This window comes from Nerophis lumbriciformis, linkage group LG16, assembly GCF_033978685.3.
Source record: "Nerophis lumbriciformis linkage group LG16, RoL_Nlum_v2.1, whole genome shotgun sequence".
Taxonomy (NCBI): domain Eukaryota; kingdom Metazoa; phylum Chordata; class Actinopteri; order Syngnathiformes; family Syngnathidae; genus Nerophis; species Nerophis lumbriciformis.
The window spans coordinates 5,389,599-5,406,031 of NC_084563.2; the positions used below are offsets into that span (position 1 = coordinate 5,389,599).

General features: G+C 40.5%; 1 protein-coding gene across 9 annotated transcripts in view; it reads right to left on the bottom strand.

The window, feature by feature from the left end:
• rapgef2b (Rap guanine nucleotide exchange factor 2b) overlaps positions 1-16,433 on the bottom strand; it is a 473,745-nt gene that overhangs the window by 248,191 nt on the left and 209,121 nt on the right. Inside the window, exon 1 of one of the 9 annotated variants that reach the window (XM_061976536.1) lies at positions 2,137-2,267. The exons of the other annotated variants lie outside the window; for them this stretch is intronic. The gene's annotated coding sequence lies outside the window, so the exon portion shown is untranslated. Of the gene's footprint in view, positions 1-2,136; positions 2,268-16,433 lie in introns of those variants that run through there. 9 annotated transcript variants of the gene reach the window in all.

Below are 16,433 nucleotides of genomic sequence, written 5' to 3' on the forward strand. Positions count from 1 at the left end.
TTTCTATTATTCGCTTCCCGATGTGACGTTGTGACGTCACATCGGGAAGCAATCCACCATTTTCTCAAACACCGAGTCAAATCAGCTCTGTTATTTTCCGTTTTTTCGACTGTTTTCCGTACCTCGTCGGTGTGTTGTCGGAGGGTGTAACAACACCAACAGGGACGGATTCAAGTTGCACCAGTGGCCCAAAGATGCCAAAGTGGCAAGAAATTGGACGGAATTTGTTCAAAATACGAGGGTGTGGGGAAAGCCGACGAAAATGGTCAGTCGTTTGTTCCGCACACTTTACCGACGAAAGCTATGCTACGACAGAGATGGCAAGAATGTGTGGATATCCTGCGACACTCAAAGCAGATGCATTTACAACCATAAAGTCAAAGACATCTGCCGCCAGACCCCCGTTGAATCTGCCGGAGTGTGTGAGCAATTCAGGGACAAAGGACCTCGCTAGCACGGCAAGCAATGGCGGCAGTTTGTTCCCGCAGACGAGCGAGCTAAACCCCCTGGATGTCCCTAATGCCACCGAAGATGATCAAGTGAAGAATATCGACCCTAGCTTCCCTGGCCTGCTGACATCAACTCCAAAACTGGACAGATCAGCTTTCAGGAAAAGAGAGCCGATGAGGGTATGTCTACAGAATATATGAATTGATTAAAACTGGGCTGTCTGCACTCTCAAAGTGCATGTTGTTGCCAAATGTATTTCATATGCTGTAAACCTAGTTCATAGTTGTTAGTTTCCTTTAATGCCAAACAAACACATACCAATCGTTGGTTAGAAGGCGATCGCCGAATTCGTCCTCGCTTTCTCCCGTGTCGCTGGCTGTCGTGTCGTTTTCGTCGGTTCAAACTGATATGGCTTCAGTTTCTTCTTCAATTTGGTTTTCGCTACCTGCCTCCACACTACAACCATCCGTTTCAATACATGCGTAATCTGTTGAATCGCTTAAGCCGCTGAAATCCGAGTCTGAATCCGAGCTAATGTCGCTATAGCTTGCTGTTCTATGCGCCATGTTTGTTTGTGTTGGCTTCACTATGTGACGTCACAGGAAAATGGACGGGTGTATATAACGATGGTTAAAATCAGGCACTTTGAAGCTTTTTTTAGGGATATTGCGTGATGGGTAAAAAAAATTTAAAAACTGTGAACTGATTTTTAATGGTTTTAACCCCTCTGAAATTGTGATAATGTTCCCCTTTAAGTTATTATGCCATGATTTTACCGGTCCGGCCCGCGTGGGAATAGATGTTCCTTCAAGTGGCCCCAGAGCTAAAATGAGTTTGGTCTACATTCAAGGATCTCCAGGCTGGTGCTGACAAAAACTGGGCCAGCGCACGGTAGTTCCACAGAAACCCTGGTCTGTTTCATTAATGCCAGCTGTAGAGTGTTCACGAGGGTCCATGAAGAGTGTTATTTACAGACTGGCCTTGAATCCCCCCCCCCAACCTCCTGTTACACAACAAGCTGGGCCGTCATTCCGCATACGTCTGTGAGACCACCGCGGACCTTCGCACTTGCTAATCTGCGAGTGGGGTCTCCGCTCGCCGCAAAGCCGTTTAGCAGAGCGGCTGGCGAGAGGGCACGCCGGCTTCTTTAACCCAGCCCGGCCTTTAAGAAGGACAAAGATTAATCCGCCCGGTTATGCAAGACTTGGGAGCCTCCGAGGAGGAGATCTCCTGGGACGGATTGGCCATGGAAACAAGGTCCAGGATTCAGACCCAACCCTTTGTGGACGTGAACAAAAGTTTCTTAAGTTTGCCACCTCTGAAATAGAATCGACGGGTGACTTGAGCTTCCCAAAATACGCCTCGGCCGCCACTCCGATGGCGAAGAGAAAAGGGCACCAGTCTTTTCCAGTAGGCATCAATCAATCAGCGCTGCATCTCGCATCCATTTGTAACACAATCCCCCCGCGGCCAGGACCACGTCTCTGACTTCAAACCTCCCTCTCAGTACACGTACACTTGTTTCCCTCAACACCAGCAGCACAGATCCAGAATAGTTCTACTCCACATTCCAGACGGCTACCCCGCAGAAGAGCCGCGGTTTAACATCACAACCAAAACAAAGGAGTTTCAAGGCGCAGCTTTAGCAGGCCGGGGGTTAATTGAGGCTGAAATCTGGGCACTTACCCCCTCCCGCCCCACGCTCGCTCCCGTAGTGACGCTGCTGCCTGAGAAGATAAGACGATCCTCTTCCTAAAATATCCTCGCACGTTAGTCCTCAGTTAAGTCCTGGGTCAGCATGCTGCAGGTCTCCAGACTGCAGCCTACTACTGCTGCTGTGAGAATGAGAGAGTATGTGTGGATCAGCCTCTGTCCCCTGACACCGCCCCCAGCCTGCTAATGCGCTACCATTCCAAAATACCACTCATTTCCTGCCAGGGCGCGGGGTGGAGCGTGTAGTAGATGGGAGTGTGGATAGTAGTCGTGCCCTCCCTGGTTCTGCAGAAGTTACTCATCGACAGCATCATGGCAACTTTGCAGAAACAATCAGGTCTAGTCAAGAATTATTTTATGCAGAACTAGCAATGTTGAAACGTAGTAGAGTGGAACCTCTATTTAGGTTCTTGAACATGGTTTGCCATTCGAAACGTTGGTAGAGTGAAACAGAGTTCCCCATAACAAACTATGTAAGGCTGAAACGACACGTCGACATAGTCGACGTCATCGACGTCATCGGTTACGTAAATACGTCGACGCCGTTTTTGTGCGTCGGCGCGTCGCATATTTACGTCACACTACTGTCATGGCGGAGCGCAAAGCAGACGATGCGAGCGAAGGGAAAAAAGCACGCCAAAAGTGTCGGAGTATTTCAATAAACGGCCTAATAATGTTGTTGTATGCACACTGTGTCGAGCGGAAATGGCCTATCATAGCAGCACAACGGCTATGAACGAACATTTGAAAAGAAAACCCCCGACAGCGTTCTTGCCATCACCATCAACAAGTCAATCGTCCGCGTGCGTATACGTTGTCATTATTACACAAAAACATGAATGTGTCATTTGTATCTGCGTTGTAAATTCATAAACTAAAGCACCGTTTGCTCTGAGAGGCGCGTTTGGCGTCCCTGTTCAGTGTTTACAAAGACGCGCTCCTCTTTAACGCTGTGGAGAGGCGGCGGCGGCGAGCAAGCGGCGAGGCGGGGCGCGCCGGGAGCGACGCCGCAAGAGACAGGGGACGACGAGCGAGCGAGGAAGAGGAGCTGAAAAGCGAGGAAAGAAAGAGAAAAGAGTTGGAAGAGAAAAGACTTTGTGTAAAATTAAAAGATTGTAAACCTGGCAAAGCCGTCTGGCGTTCAGTCTGTCGGTCCTGAAAGAACCCCACGGCACAAGACGTGTCACAAACGCTAACGTTAATTAGTTGTGCAAATACCTTTTACAACATTAACAGTTACATATACTATGTACAAACCAACAATTAACTTTCACTTTAATCATACTATCATTGTTGTGTTATTAAGCAAAATAAGCAATACTTTTACTTTTGTTGAAATGTTTACACTGTACACTTTTTTGTATTGGATGTTTAGCTTTATTTTTGCACATTTTAGCAAATAAGCAATACTTTTACTTTTGTTGAAATGTTTACACTGTTACAGAATATTTCCGTTTTGCACTTTTTTGTATTGGATGTTTATCTTTATTTTTGCACATTTTAAAGCAAAATAAGCAACACTTTTACTTTTGAAATGCTTATACTATTCCAGAATATTAAGATTTGCACTGGATGTTTACTTTTATATTTGCACATTAAAAAGCAAATAAGCTACTTTTAATTTTTTAAATGTTAAAAGTTTTAAATGTTTACATTGTTACAGAATATTTTGTCATGTTGTTGTCAATGTTGACTGAGTGGCCATACTTTTTTTTTTGTAAATAAAAGCCATGCCTTTTGAAAAAACTGGCCTACATTTATTTTTTCCTCTTCATTTTAAATAAAAAAAATAATCGGTAAAAGGAAAAATAATCTATAGATTAATCGAAAAAATAATCTATAGATTAACCGATTAATCGAAAAAATAATCTATAGATTAATCGATAGAAAAATAATCGTTAGCTGCAGCCCTAAAACTATGTAAACATGAATAATTGGTTTTAGCCTTGACAAAAGTCCCTATTTTATATTACAAAATGCACACTTTGAAGACACTATAATGTATATATTATATATACAGTGCGCCCTATAACTTGCTGCGCCTACTGTACACAATAATTTGGGTTGTGCTTACCAACTTGAAGCAATTTCATTTGGTACATGGTGTAATGATAAGTGTGACCAGTAGATGGCAGTCACACAAAAGAGATGCGTGTAGACTGCAATATGACGCCAGTAAACAACACCAAAACTTTAAATGTTCCATTGAAAATAAAGAACATTACACACGGCATTCAAAAATCTGGGCAGCACGGTGGAAGAGGGGTTAGTGCGTCTGCCTCACAATACGACAGTCCTGAGTAGTCCTGGGTTCAAACCCGGGCTCGGGATCTTTCTGTGTGGAGTATGCATGTTCTCCCCGTGACTGCGTGGGTTCTACTCCGGCTTCCTCCCACCTCTAAAGACATGCACCTGGGGATAGGCCCCTCCCACCTCTAAAGACATGCACCTGGTGATAGGCCCCTCCCACCTCCAAAGACATGCACCTGGGGATAGGCCCCTCCCACCTATAAAGACATGCACCTGGGGATAGGCCCCTCCCACCTCCAAAGACATGCACCTGGTGATAGGCCCCTCCCACCTCCAAAGACATGCACCTGGGGATAGGCCCCTCCCACCTCCAAAGACATGCACCTGGGGATAGGCCCCTCCCACCTATAAAGACATGCACCTGGGGATAGGCCCCTCCCACCTCCAAAGACATGCACCTGGGGATAGGCCCCTCCCACCTCCAAAGACATGCACCTGGGGATAGGCCCCTCCCACCTATAAAGACATGCACCTGGGGATAGGCCCCTCCCACCTCCAAAGACATGCACCTGGGGATAGGCCCCTCCCACCTCCAAAGACATGCACCTGGGGATAGGCCCCTCCCACCTCCAAAGACATGCACCTGGTGATAGGCCCCTCCCACCTCCAAAGACATGCACCTGGGGATAGGTTGATTGGCAACACTAAATGGTCCCTAGTGTGTGAATGTGAGTGTGAATGTTGTCTGTCTATCTGTGTTGGCCCTGCGATGAGGTGGTGACTTGTCCAGGATGTACCCCGCCTTCCGCCCGATTGTAGCTGAGATAGGCTCCAGCGCCCCCTGCGACCCCGAAGGGAATAAGCGGTAGAAAATGGATGGATGGACACACAGCACTCAAAGTGTTGCCATTTCTAATATAAAGTAGTGTAAAGTTCTTACTTATATCTGTCAGTAAACTCACCATGAAAGCACTAAAACATACCGGTGTAGTGACTTTACATTATTCACCCAAGGAACTTTAGTTATTAGAGAGTTCCGGTCGGACACATTTCGGGCGTTGTTGTTGCACTAGTGAGCCACGGATGAGGAGATGCTGCTCCGTTTTTGATTGAAGTAAAGTGTGAATGTCATTAAAACAGTTAGCGCCATCTTTTGACACGTCTTCCACTCCCGTCCTTGCACGCTACACCGCTACAACAAAGATGACGGGGAGAAGACGCTGTCCAAGTGGAGGCACGTAAATAAGAGCGCCCACAAAGAGACTGTCAGAAAGTGAGTTGAAGATGATGTGTAAAACATCATCGATGCAGCATTTTGAGCAAAGAGCCACCATTACATGTTATGTAGACCACAAGGAAGTCTTTTACACTTAGAAAAAAAATCACAATATAACCCTTTTAATGCACCTTATAATCCAGTGCGCCTTATATATGAAAATAGACCTGACTAGACCCGCTCGTCGGCAGTGCGCCTTATAATCCGGTGCGCCCTATGGTCCGGAAAATACGGTATACTGTACATGTATCAAAATAAGATAACAAGCCGGTAATGGCTCAACAATCTCTTTTCTAACCAAACATCACAACAACAAAAACAGCCAGCTTAAATGTCAACACACACACACACACACACACACACACACACACACACACACACACACACACACACACACACACACACACACACACACACACACACACACACACACACACAAAGCCTAAACTATCAGTGTGATGCGGTCCTCCATCGGGTTGTGTCCCACTACTTTATTCTCCTTCAAGGTAATAAAGGTCCCCTCTGGCATCTTTTTCCAAAACAGTCCAGCCTGCTAAGGTAGAAGTCCCCCTTTGTGGATAAAATCCTTCAATCCTTGTCCGAGCAGCCCCGCCATGCTGCACCCATGCTGTGAATCTCTTTGGAAACTTTTCCAAACACCTTAAATTGTTCCCCAGCACGGTTACTTTTGGACATCAAGTCGCCAGATAAATGGCCAGACTTCTCTCAAATGATAGCCTGGGAAATGCTATCGTCAGCTAACTGCTTTTCATTTATCCACAAGAGCAACAACTTGCACTTTCCCTCCGGCCTTGCAAAGACAAATAACCCTTTTGGCAAAGTCAGCAACCATATGAACATCCTTGTTTTATGATGGTTGCAATTATCTTCCATATCTGTGAGCCAAGCCATGTGCCATTCATTCATTCATTCATTCATTCAGTGTTTTATGATGGTTGCAATTATCTTCCATATCTGTGAGGCAAGCCACGTGCCATTCATTCATTCATTCATTCATTCAGTGTTTTATGATGGTTGCAATTATCTTCCATATCTGTGAGGCAAGCCATGTGCCATTCATTCATTCATTCATTCAGTGTTTTATGATGGTTGCAATTATCTTCCATATCTGTGAGGCAAGCCATGTGCCATTCATTCATTCATTCATTCAGTGTTTTATGATGGTTGCAATTATCTTCCATATATGTGAGGCAAGCCACGTGCCATTCATTCATTCATTCATTCAGTGTTTTATGATGGTTGCAATTATCTTCCATATCTGTGAGGCAAGCCATGTGCCATTCATTCATTGTTTTATGATGGTTGCAATTATCTTCCATTTCAGTGAAGCAAGCCATGTGCCATTCATTCATTCATTCAGTGTTTTATGATGGTTGCAACTATCTTCCATATCTGTGAGGCAAGCCATGTGCCATTCATTCATTCATTCATTCATTCATTCATTCATTCAGTGTTTTATGATGGTTGCAATTATCTTCCATATCTGTGAGGCAAGCCTTGTGCCATTCATTCATTCATTCATTCATTCATTGTTTTATGATGGTTGCAATTATCTTCCATATCTGTGAGGCAAGCCATGTGCCATTCATTCATTCATTTAGTGTTTTATGATGGTTGCAATTATCTTCCATATCTGTGAGGCAAGCCATGTGCCATTCATTCATTCATTCATTCATTCAGTGTTTTATGATGGTTGCAATTATCTTCCATATCTGTGAGGCAAGCCATGTGCCATTCATTCATTCATTCAGTGTTTTATGATGGTTGCAATTATCTTCCATATCTGTGAGGCAAGCCACGTGCCATTCATTCATTCATTCAGTGTTTTATGATGGTTGCAATTATCTTCCATATCTGTGAGGCAAGCCATGTGTCATTCATTCATTCATTCATTCATTGTTTTATGATGGTTGCAATTATCTTCCATATCTGTGAGGCAAGCCACGTGTCATTCATTCATTCATTGTTTTATGATGGTTGCAATTATCTTCCATATCTGTGAGGCAAGCCATGTGTCATTCATTCATTCATTCATTCATTCATTGTTTTATGATGGTTGCAATTATCTTCCATATCTGTGAGGCAAGCCACGTGTCATTCATTCATTCATTCATTCATTCATTGTTTTATGATGGTTGCAATTATCTTCCATATCTGTGAGGCAAGCCACGTGCCATTCATTCTTTCATTCATTCATTCATTCATTGTTTTATGATGGTTGCAATTATCTTCCATATCTGTGAGGCAAGCCATGTGCCATTCATTCATTCATTCAGTGTTTTATGATGGTTGCAACTATCTTCCATATCTGTGAGGCAAGCCATGTGCCATTCATTCATTCATTCATTCATTCATTCATTCATTCATTCAGTGTTTTATGATGGTTGCAATTATCTTCCATATCTGTGAGGCAAGCCTTGTGCCATTCATTCATTCATTCATTCATTCATTGTTTTATGATGGTTGCAATTATCTTCCATATCTGTGAGGCAAGCCATGTGCCATTCATTCATTCATTTAGTGTTTTATGATGGTTGCAATTATCTTCCATATCTGTGAGGCAAGCCATGTGCCATTCATTCATTCATTCATTCATTCAGTGTTTTATGATGGTTGCAATTATCTTCCATATCTGTGAGGCAAGCCATGTGCCATTCATTCATTCATTCAGTGTTTTATGATGGTTGCAATTATCTTCCATATCTGTGAGGCAAGCCACGTGCCATTCATTCATTCATTCAGTGTTTTATGATGGTTGCAATTATCTTCCATATCTGTGAGGCAAGCCATGTGTCATTCATTCATTCATTCATTCATTCATTGTTTTATGATGGTTGCAATTATCTTCCATATCTGTGAGGCAAGCCACGTGTCATTCATTCATTCATTGTTTTATGATGGTTGCAATTATCTTCCATATCTGTGAGGCAAGCCATGTGTCATTCATTCATTCATTCATTGTTTTATGATGGTTGCAATTATCTTCCATATCTGTGAGGCAAGCCACGTGTCATTCATTCATTCATTCATTCATTCATTGTTTTATGATGGTTGCAATTATCTTCCATATCTGTGAGGCAAGCCACGTGCCATTCATTCTTTCATTCATTCATTCATTCATTGTTTTATGATGGTTGCAATTATCTTCCATATCTGTGAGGCAAGCCATGTGCCATTCATTCATTCATTCATTCATTCAGTGTTTTATGATGGTTGCAATTATCTTCCATATCTGTGAGCCAAGCCATGTGCCATTCATTCATTCATTCATTCATTCATTCATTCAGTGTTTTATGATGGTTGCAATTATCTTCCATATCTGTGAGCCAAGCCATGTGCCATTCATTCATTCATTCATTCATTCATTCAGTGTTTTATGATGGTTGCAATTATCTTCCATATCTGTGAGCCAAGCCATGTGCCATTCATTCATTCATTCATTCATTGTTTTATGATGGTTGCAATTATCTTCCATATCTGTGAGCCAAGCCATGTGTCATTCATTCATTCATTCAGTGTTTTATGATGGTTGCAATTATCTTCCATATCTGTGAGGCAAGCCATGTGCCATTCATTCATTCATTCAGTGTTTTATGATGGTTGCAATTATCTTCCATATATGTGAGGCAAGCCATGTGCCATTCATTCATTCATTCATTCATTCTGTTTTATGATGGTTGCAACTATCTTCCATATATGTGAGGCAAGCCATGTGCCATTCATTCATTCATTGTTTTATGATGGTTGCAATTATCTTCCATATATGTGAGGCAAACCATGTGCCATTCATTCATTCATTCATTCAGTGTTTTATGATGGTTGCAATTATCTTCCATATCTGTGAGGCAAGCCATGTGCCATTCATTCATTCATTCAGTGTTTTATGATGGTTGCAATTATCTTCCATATATGTGAGGCAAGCCATGTGCCATTCATTCATTCATTGTTTTATGATGGTTGCAATTATCTTCCATATCTGTGAGCCAAGCCACGTGCCATTCATTCATTCATTGTTTTATGATGGTTGCAATTATCTTCCATATATGTGAGGCAAGCCATGTGCCATTCATTCATTGTTTTATGATGGTTGCAATTATCTTCCATATCTGTGAGGCAAGCCACGTGCCATTCATTCATTCATTGTTTTATGATGGTTGCAATTATCTTCCATATATGTGAGGCAAGCCATGTGCCATTCATTCATTCATTCATTCATTCAGTGTTTTATGATGGTTGCAATTATCTTCCATATATGTGAGGCAAGCCATGTGCCATTCATTCATTCATTCATTCATTCTGTTTTATGATGGTTGCAACTATCTTCCATATATGTGAGGCAAGCCATGTGCCATTCATTCATTCATTCATTCAGTGTTTTATGATGGTTGCAATTATCTTCCATATCTGTGAGGCAAGCCATGTGCCATTCATTCATTCATTCAGTGTTTTATGATGGTTGCAATTATCTTCCATATATGTGAGGCAAGCCATGTGCCATTCATTCATTCATTGTTTTATGATGGTTGCAATTATCTTCCATATCTGTGAGGCAAGCCATGTGCCATTCATTCATTCATTCATTCATTCATTCAGTGTTTTATGATGGTTGCAATTATCTTCCATATATGTGAGGCAAGCCATGTGCCATTCATTCATTCATTCATTCATTCTGTTTTATGATGGTTGCAACTATCTTCCATATATGTGAGGCAAGCCATGTGCCATTCATTCATTCATTCATTCAGTGTTTTATGATGGTTGCAATTATCTTCCATATCTGTGAGGCAAGCCATGTGCCATTCATTCATTCATTCAGTGTTTTATGATGGTTGCAATTATCTTCCATATATGTGAGGCAAGCCATGTGCCATTCATTCATTCATTGTTTTATGATGGTTGCAATTATCTTCCATATCTGTGAGCCAAGCCACGTGCCATTCATTCATTCATTGTTTTATGATGGTTGCAATTATCTTCCATATATGTGAGGCAAGCCATGTGCCATTCATTCATTCATTCATTCATTGTTTTATGATGGTTGCAATTATCTTCCATATCTGTGAGGCAAGCCACGTGCCATTCATTCATTCATTGTTTTATGATGGTTGCAATTATCTTCCATATATGTGAGGCAAGCCATGTGCCATTCATTCATTCATTCATTCATTCATTGTTTTATGATGGTTGCAATTATCTTCCATATATGTGAGGCAAGCCATGTGCCATTCATTCATTCATTCTGTTTTATGATGGTTGCAACTATCTTCCATATATGTGAGGCAAGCCATGTGCCATTCATTCATTCATTCATTCAGTGTTTTATGATGGTTGCAATTATCTTCCATATCTGTGAGGCAAGCCATGTGCCATTCATTCATTCATTCATTGTTTTATGATGGTTGCAATTATCTTCCATATCTGTGAGGCAAGCCATGTGCCATTCATTCATTCATTCATTGTTTTATGATGGTTGCAATTATCTTCCATATCTGTGAGGCAAGCCATGTGTCATTCATTCATTCATTCATTCAGTGTTTTATGATGGTTGCAATTATCTTCCATATCTGTGAGCCAAGCCATGTGCCATTCATTCATTCATTCATTCATTCATTCATTCATTGTTTTATGATGGTTGCAATTATCTTCCATATCTGTGAGGCAAGCCTTGTGCAATTCATTCATTCATTCATTCATTCAGTGTTTTATGATGGTTGCAATTATCTTCCATATCTGTGAGGCAAGCCACGTGCCATTCATTCATTCATTCATTCATTCAGTGTTTTATGATGGTTGCAATTATCTTCCATATCTGTGAGGCAAGCCTTGTGCCATTCATTCATTCATTCATTCATTGTTTTATGATGGTTGCAATTATCTTCCATATCTGTGAGCCAAGCCATGTGCCATTCATTCATTCATTCATTGTTTTATGATGGTTGCAATTATCTTCCATATCTGTGAGGCAAGCCATGTGCCATTCATTCATTCATTCATTCATTCATTCATTCAGTGTTTTATGATGGTTGCAATTATCTTCCATATCTGTGAGGCAAGCCTTGTGCCATTCATTCATTCATTCAGTGTTTTATGATGGTTGCAATTATCTTCCATATCTGTGAGCCAAGCCATGTGCCATTCATTCATTCATTCATTGTTTTATGATGGTTGCAATGATCTTCCATATCTGTGAGCCAAGCCATGTGCCATTCATTCATTCATTCATTGTTTTATGATGGTTGCAATTATCTTCCATATATGTGAGGCAAGCCATGTGCCATTCATTCATTCATTCATTGTTTTATGATGGTTGCAATTATCTTCCATATCTGTGAGGCAAGCCTTGTGCCATTCATTCATTCATTGTTTTATGATGGTTGCAATTATCTTCCATATCTGTGAGGCAAGCCATGTGCAATTCATTCATTCATTCATTGTTTTATGATGGTTGCAATTATCTTCCATATCAGTGAGGCAAGCCATGTGCCATTCATTCATTCATTCATTCAGTGTTTTATGATGGTTGCAATTATCTTCCATATCTGTGAGGCAAGCCATGTGCCATTCATTCATTCATTCAGTGTTGTATGATGGTTGCAATTATCTTCCATATCTGTGAGCCAAGCCATGTGCTATTCATTCATTCATTTAGTGTTTTATGATGGTTGCAATTATCTTCCATATCTGTGAGGCAAGCCATGTGCCATTCATTCATTCATTCAGTGTTTTATGATGGTTGCAATTATCTTCCATATCTGTGAGGCAAGCCATGTGCCATTCATTCATTCATTCAGTGTTTTATGATGGTTGCAATTATCTTCCATATCTGTGAGGCAAGCCATGTGCCATTCATTCATTCATTCATTCATTGTTTTATGATGGTTGCAATTATCTTCCATATCTGTGAGGCAAGCCATGTGCCATTCATTCATTCATTCATTCATTGTTTTATGATGGTTGCAATTATCTTCCATATATGTGAGGCAAGCCACGTGCCATTCATTCATTCATTCATTCAGTGTTTTATGATGGTTGCAATTATCTTCCATATATGTGAGGCAAGCCATGTGCCATTCATTCATTCATTCAGTGTTTTATGATGGTTGCAATTATCTTCCATATCAGTGAGGCAAGCCATGTGCCATTCATTCATTCATTCATTCAGTGTTTTATGATGGTTGCAATTATCTTCCATATCTGTGAGGCAAGCCATGTGCCATTCATTCATTCATTCATTCAGTGTTTTATGATGGTTGCAATTATCTTCCATATCTGTGAGGCAAGCCACGTGCCATTCATTCATTCATTCATTCAGTGTTTTATGATGGTTGCAATTATCTTCCATATCTGTGAGGCAAGCCATGTGCCATTCATTCATTCATTCAGTGTTTTATGATGGTTGCAATTATCTTCCATATCAGTGAGGCAAGCCATGTGCCATTCATTCATTCATTCATTCAGTGTTTTATGATGGTTGCAATTATCTTCCATATCTGTGAGGAAAGCCATGTGCCATTCATTCATTCATTCAGTGTTTTATGATGGTTGCAATTATCTTCCATATATGTGAGGCAAGCCACGTGCCATTCATTCATTCATTCATTCATTGTTTTATGATGGTTGCAATTATCTTCCATATATGTGAGGCAAGCCATGTGCCATTCATTCATTCATTCATTCAGTGTTTTATGATGGTTGCAATTATCTTCCATATCTGTGAGGCAAGCCATGTGCCATTCATTCATTCATTCATTCAGTGTTTTATGATGGTTGCAATTATCTTCCATATATGTGAGGCAAGCCATGTGCCATTCATTCATTCATTCAGTGTTTTATGATGGTTGCAATTATCTTCCATATCTGTGAGGCAAGCCACGTGCCATTCATTCATTCATTCATTCATTCAGTGTTTTATGATGGTTGCAATTATCTTCCATATATGTGAGGCAAGCCACGTGCTATTCATTCATTCATTCATTCAGTGTTTTATGATGGTTGCAATTATCTTCCATATCTGTGAGGAAAGCCATGTGCCATTCATTCATTCATTCAGTGTTTTATGATGGTTGCAATTATCTTCCATATCTGTGAGCCAAGCCATGTGCCATTCATTCATTCATTCATTGTTTTATGATGGTTGCAATTATCTTCCATATCTGTGAGGCAAGCCACGTGCCATTCATTCATTCATTCAGTGTTTTATGATGGTTGCAATTATCTTCCATATATGTGAGGCAAGCCATGTGCCATTCATTCATTCATTCATTGTTTTATGATGGTTGCAATTATCTTCCATATCTGTGAGGCAAGCCACGTGCCATTCATTCATTCATTCAGTGTTTTATGATGGTTGCAATTATCTTCCATATATGTGAGGCAAGCCATGTGCCATTCATTCATTCATTCATTGTTTTATGATGGTTGCAATTATCTTCCATATCTGTGAGGCAAGCCACGTGCCATTCATTCATTCATTCAGTGTTTTATGATGGTATAACATGTTGGTGTTGTTTACTTGAGTCATATTGCCATCATAGTGCAGTCTACACGTATCTCTTGTGTGTGACTGCCATCTACTGGTCACACTAATCATTTCACCATGTACCAAATAAAAAAGCTTTGAGGTCGGTAAGCTCGACCAAACGTATTCCCTACATTAGGTGCACCGGGCTATAAGGCGCACTGTCCAGTTTTGAAATAAAAATAAAGGATTTTAAGTGCGCCTTATAGTCTGTGATTTAGCTAAAAATGTACAAAACAGTTGAATTTAACGATTTTTACAGCATGCTTGTATATCATTGATCCTCACACAACACCGTTTAAAGGTTGTGTCGTTCCCTGCAGACATTGAAAAGTGAACATCATGACGCTGCTGACCATGTGAAACGCTGCAGGCTCAGAAAAATGACGTAGCCAACAATTTCACAAGTTGCAGGAAAGACAGTGAGTAACTTTCTTAGTGATTAGAGAGAAAACTGCGAGGGATGAGTATGACGAAGGTTGCGGCGGAGCGACTGAAGAGAAACCACGTGAACTCTCGTGACCTTTGTCCTGCATTCCAAAGCCCCGGTCAGCTATTCCAGCAGATTTTCACTTGGACTTGCCTCGACAGGAAGTGATGGTCAGAAAGTGCCAACTTTTGAGATAATAAAAAGCCAAAATGTGGGAAGTGAAACCAGTTGAAAATTTGATGCAATTTAATATTATTAATGGACTGGACTCTCACTATTATGTTAGATCCACTATGGACTGGACTCTCACTATTATGTTAGATCCACTATGGACTGGACTCTCACACTATTATGTTAGATCCACTATGGACTGGACTCTCACACTATTATGTTAGATCCACTATGGACTGGACTCTCACACTATTATGTTAGATCCACTATGGACTGGACTCTCACTATTATGTTAGATCCACTATGGACTGGACTCTCACTTTTATGTTAGATCCACTATGGACTGGACTCTCACACTATTATGTTAGATCCACTATGGACTGGACTCTCACTATTATGTTAGATCCACTATGGACTGGACTCTCACTTTTATGTTGGATCCACTATGAACTGGACTCACACACTATTATGTTAGATCCACTATGGACTGGACTCTCACACTATTATGTTAGATCCACTATGGACTGGACTCTCACACTATTATGTTGGATCCACTATGGACTGGACTCTCACACTATTATGTTAGATCCACTATGGACTGGACTCTCACACTATTATGTTAGATCCACTATGGACTGGACTCTCACACTATTATGTTAGATCCACTATGGACTGGACTCTCACACTATTATGTTAGATCCACTATGGACTGGACTCTCACACTATTATGTTAGATCCACTATGGACTGGACTCACACTATTATGTTAGATCCACTATGGACTGGACTCTCACACTATTATGTTAGATCCACTATGGACTGGACTCTCACACTATTATGTTAGATCCACTATGGACTGGACTCTCACTATTATGTTAGATCCACTATGGACTGGACTCTCACACTATTATGTTAGATCCACTATGGACTGGACTCTCACACTATTATGTTAGATCCACTATGGACTGGACTCTCACTATTATGTTAGATCCACTATGCCTAAGACAGCAACCTGCAGGAGTTCAACCTCGGAGACACTTACGTTTTACTAATGTTTTCCAAAAATGTTTAGAATAAATATTACATTTCAACATTTCTGTCGAAGAAGATTTGTGTTAGCCTGCGACAAATAGTCATTTTGATAGTAGGCTAATATAGACACTTACATCATGTGTTGTCTTCATTATAACACTTATATAAGACTTTTAAAGTCATTTTGATAGTAGGCTAATATAACTAATATAGACACTTACATCATGTGTTGTCTTCATTATAACACTTATATAAGACTTTTAAAGTCATTTTGATAGTAGGCTAATATAGACACTTACATCATGTGTTGACTTCATTATAACACTTATATAAGACTTTTAAAGTAATGTTGATAGTAGGCTAATATAACTAATATAGACACTTATATAAGTGTTATAATGAAGGCAACACATGATGTAAGTGTCTATATTAGCTATATTAGCCTGCTATCAACATGACTTTATAAGTCTTATATAAGTGTTATAATGAAGATAGCACATGATGTAAGACTTTTAAAGTCATGTTGATAGTAGGATAATATATCTAATATAGACACTTACATCATGTGTTGTC